We start from the raw sequence: 5,000 nt of genomic DNA, 5'->3' as shown, positions 1-5,000 counted from the left end.
GAATCGGAGCGCCGCCTGTCATGAGCCACAAGTGCATCCTGACGTGACAAATCGGATGATCCCGCAGGCATGCACTTACGATAATCACTATCAACGAACCTGCCGCCCCCTCCCCCCCCAAAATACACCTTTCCCTACAACGTGTACCTTAACCTAAGCTATATTGTACCTTAACCTAAGCGATATTGTACCTTAACCTAAGGTATATCGTACCTTAACCTAACCTACATTGCGCCTTCACCTAACCTACGTTGTACCTTAACCTAACCTACGTTGTACCTTAACCTAACCTACGTTGTACCTTAACCTAACCTACGTTGTACCTTAACCTAACCTACGTTGTACCTTAACCTAACCTACGTTGTACCTTAACCTAACCTACGTTGTACCTTAACCTAACCTACGTTGTACCTTAACCTAACCTACGTTGTGCCTTAACCTAACCTACGTTGTGCCTTAACCTAACCTACGTTGTGCCTTAACCTAACCTACGTTGTGCCTTAACCTAACCTACGTTGTGCCTTAACCTAACCTACGTTGTGCCTTAACCTAACCTACGTTGTGCCTTAACCTAACCTATGTTGTGCCTTAACCTAACCTATGTTGTGCCTTAACCTAACCTATGTTGTGCCTTAACCTAACCTATGTTGTGCCTTAACCTAACCTATGTTGTGCCTTAACCTAACCTATGTTGTGCCTTAACCTAACCTATGTTGTGCCTTAACCTAACCTATGTTGTGCCTTAACCTAACCTATGTTGTGCCTTAACCTAACCTATGTTGTGCCTTAACCTAACCTATGTTGTGCCTTAACCTAACCTACGTTGTGCCTTAACCTAACCTACGTTGTGCCTTAACCTAACCTACGTTGTGCCTTAACCTAACCTACGTTGTGCCTTAACCTAACCTACGTTGTGCCTTAACCTAACCTACGTTGTGCCTTAACCTAACCTACGTTGTGCCTTAACCTAACCTACGTTGTGCCTTAACCTAACCTACGTTGTGCCTTAACCTAACCTACGTTGTGCCTTAACCTAACCTACGTTGTGCCTTAACCTAACCTACGTTGTGCCTTAACCTAACCTACGTTGTGCCTTAACCTAACCTACGTTGTGCCTTAACCTAACCTACGTTGTGCCTTAACCTAACCTACGTTGTGCCTTAACCTAACCTACGTTGTGCCTTAACCTAACCTACGTTGTGCCTTAACCTAACCTACGTTGTGCCTTAACCTAACCTACGTTGTGCCTTAACCTAACCTACGTTGTGCCTTAACCTAACCTACGTTGTGCCTTAACCTAACCTACGTTGTGCCTTAACCTAACCTATGTTGTGCCTTAACCTAACCTATGTTGTGCCTTAACCTAACCTATGTTGTGCCTTAACCTAACCTATGTTGTGCCTTAACCTAACCTATGTTGTGCCTTAACCTAACCTATGTTGTGCCTTAACCTAACCTATGTTGTGCCTTAACCTAACCTATGTTGTGCCTTAACCTAACCTATGTTGTGCCTTAACCTAACCTATGTTGTGCCTTAACCTAACCTACGTTGTGCCTTAACCTAACCTACGTTGTGCCTTAACCTAACCCATATTGTACCTTAACCTAACCCATATTGTACCTTAACCTAACCCATATTGTACCTTAACCTAACCCATATTGTACCTTAACCTAACCCATATTGTACCTTAACGTAACCTAATTTGTGCCTTAACGTAACCTAATTTGTGCCTTAACGTAACCTAATTTGTGCCTTAACGTAACCTAATTTGTGCCTTAACGTAACCTAATTTGTGCCTTAACGTAACCTAATTTGTGCCTTAACGTAACCTAATTTGTGCCTTAACGTAACCTAATTTGTGCCTTAACGTAACCTAATTTGTGCCTTAACGTAACCTAATTTGTGCCTTAACGTAACCTAATTTGTGCCTTAACGTAACCTAATTTGTGCCTTAACGTAACCTAATTTGTGCCTTAACGTAACCTAATTTGTGCCTTAACGTAACCTAATTTGTGCCTTAACGTAACCTAATTTGTGCCTTAACGTAACCCATGTTGTGCCTTAACGTAACCCATGTTGTGCCTTAACGTAACCCAATTTGTGCCTTAACGTAACCCATGTTGTGCCTTAACCTAACCTATATTGTGCCTCAACCTAACCTATATTGCGCCTTAACCTGACGCACGTTGTCGCTGAACCTGCTCTGTAATTGTTATGCAACTCGTTAAATTAGTGTAGTGTTGCCTAACCGCAACCCTCGCAATATAGTTCGCTATTCGCACTGCCCGGTCCCCTGTGTATCGCGTCATGTTAAACACCTTGCAGGTGTTGCTGACTTTCCACATGCTCCTGCTATACACTGTAATGTGGATAGCAGCAGGACGTACATGCCCCCCCCCCTTCCCCCCTGCCTTCGCAAGCTGGTCGTTGAGAAGTTTGCATGTTCAATGCCCTTCGCATGCCGACGTACTCAGCCTACGTTGTGGTACGGCCTGTCACCTGTCCGCCGATGTACGCAAAACCCACAAACTGTACTGCACATTGGTCCGTATGTACTGAATGATACATCGTGGCACATGTGTGACCGTACGACGACTGCGCCTAGCAACGGCAGACCATACAGTCCAAATATTGTGCACGCAGCTACGTGTCGTCTCCCTATAAGAGCTGGATTGCAGTGTGGTACGCCATTCAGACGTGTGGGAGGAACGGACGCCCTGGATGGCGATCAGCATGAGCAGTCTGTTGATGTAGTGGAGCGTGTATTCGGACGTAGTCGTCTCTTCTCACACACCGTGATAGCATGTTGCACCGCGTTCCACATCTGCGACATCCTGCAGAGGCCGGCTGACAGTCGTTCGCGCAATGGACACCGCATACGTACGGGGGCTACCTTCCACGTGTTCTCGAGGCGTGCACATGTTGTTGCGTCTATGTGGGCAGACGTAGTGTGTTGTGACACCTGACACAGGCATGCAATACTCGTTGCAAATGGCGATGGACGTCTACGTTTGCTGGTGACGTTACGCAAATGAACAACAGGTAACCCGTTGTGGTGCGGTTGTTCTCGCTAGAGGTGAATCAGTGTTGGCGACGATCGGTCGAGCTATTAACCGGTTGTTTCAGGGATACCCACCATGCCCACGAACGTGAAAGGGGACCCACCATGCCCACGAACGCGAAAGGGGATCTGGGTGTGAGGCGATACGCGGCGGTGGCTGGGTGGGACCGTCCCCGGCCGGTGAGGGGGGGCCGCCCGGCGTGCTGGCAGCGCGGTGCGTGGGCGCACGCGCTACAGCCGGCTGGTGGGGGCGGCCAGTGGCAGGCGCGCCGGCCGACGGACGCGGCAGGCGGCGCAGCTGCGCGCCGGCGCCCCCTGCTCGCGGCGCCTTGCGGCCAAAGTAGGTCCTCGCGGGCCCGGTGCGAAGCGCGGTGGCCATCTGCAGTGTGCTGGTCCGATTGAGGACTGTGTGCGCTGAGGATGCGCCGCCGCCCGGCGCTCGGCGCCGCGACGCCGTCTGCTGCTCGGTCGCCCCAGCGGTTCTCGCAGGTGGTTTGTATCGCAGCTGTGCGGACGTGTTGGCGCGTGCGCTGTGCTGGGAGAGTTCGCTTCGGCACCCAAGTGGGGCTTTTGTCCTTCTGTGGCGCTGGCGTTGGAGCTGCCGGTCACCGTAGGTGGCGCGTGTTGTCTCCCGCCGGCAATGCCACGACAGCACGCTCCCGGGCCTCTGTCGGCAGCGGCAAGCTCAGTTGGGAGCACGGGTGGTCGCACCTAAAGCGTCTACTCGCCTAACTCCGGGCGATTGCGCCTCTCTCGAACCCGACCAAGTACTTAGGACGGCGCTGCGCGCCGCCGGGACCTGAGAGGGTTTCGAGGTGTGTTGTGCAGGGGAGCTCAGCCTCCTCCTGTTTGCAGAATAATTGAGCGGACGCGTGCGTGTTCGCGCGGGCCCCCGGGACACACTCCCGGGCGGCCGGCTGCTCAGCTCTAGTTGACGCAGCTCCCTGGTTGATCCTGCCAGTAGTCATATGCTTGTCTCAAAGATTAAGCCATGCATGTCTCAGTACAAGCCGCATTAAGGTGAAACCGCGAATGGCTCATTAAATCAGTTATGGTTCCTTAGATCGTACCCACGTTACTTGGATAACTGTGGTAATTCTAGAGCTAATACATGCAAACAGAGTCCCGACCAGAGATGGAAGGGACGCTTTTATTAGATCAAAACCAATCGGTCGGCTCGTCCGGTCCGTTTGCCTTGGTGACTCTGAATAACTTTGGGCTGATCGCACGGTCCTCGTACCGGCGACGCATCTTTCAAATGTCTGCCTTATCAACTGTCGATGGTAGGTTCTGCGCCTACCATGGTTGTAACGGGTAACGGGGAATCAGGGTTCGATTCCGGAGAGGGAGCCTGAGAAACGGCTACCACATCCAAGGAAGGCAGCAGGCGCGCAAATTACCCACTCCCGGCACGGGGAGGTAGTGACGAAAAATAACGATACGGGACTCATCCGAGGCCCCGTAATCGGAATGAGTACACTTTAAATCCTTTAACGAGTATCTATTGGAGGGCAAGTCTGGTGCCAGCAGCCGCGGTAATTCCAGCTCCAATAGCGTATATTAAAGTTGTTGCGGTTAAAAAGCTCGTAGTTGGATTTGTGTCCCACGCTGTTGGTTCACCGCCCGTCGGTGTTTAACTGGCATGTATCGTGGGACGTCCTGCCGGTGGGGCGAGCCGAAGGCGTGCGACCGCCTCGTGCGTGCTCGTGCGTCCCGAGGCGGACCCCGTTGAAATCCTACCAGGGTGCTCTTTATTGAGTGTCTCGGTGGGCCGGCACGTTTACTTTGAACAAATTAGAGTGCTTAAAGCAGGCAAGCCCGCCTGAATACTGTGTGCATGGAATAATGGAATAGGACCTCGGTTCTATTTTGTTGGTTTTCGGAACCCGAGGTAATGATTAATAGGGACAGGCGGGGGCATTCGTATTGCGACGTTAG

At 51.1% G+C, this 5,000-nt stretch overlaps 1 non-coding gene across 1 annotated transcript in view; it reads left to right on the top strand.

Moving 5' to 3' along the window:
* Nucleotides 1–4,003: 4,003 nt before the first annotated feature.
* LOC126430789 (small subunit ribosomal RNA) overlaps nt 4,004–5,000 on the top strand; it is a 1,909-nt gene continuing 912 nt past the window's right edge. The window contains exon 1 of the ribosomal RNA XR_007577314.1: nt 4,004–5,000. This exon is cut by the window's right edge and continues 912 nt beyond it. This is a non-coding gene — a ribosomal RNA (small subunit ribosomal RNA).

This window comes from Schistocerca serialis, unplaced genomic scaffold (genome assembly GCF_023864345.2).
Source record: "Schistocerca serialis cubense isolate TAMUIC-IGC-003099 unplaced genomic scaffold, iqSchSeri2.2 HiC_scaffold_1059, whole genome shotgun sequence".
Taxonomy (NCBI): Eukaryota; Metazoa; Arthropoda; class Insecta; order Orthoptera; family Acrididae; genus Schistocerca; species Schistocerca serialis.
This window is presented reverse-complemented; position numbering and strand designations above follow the sequence as displayed.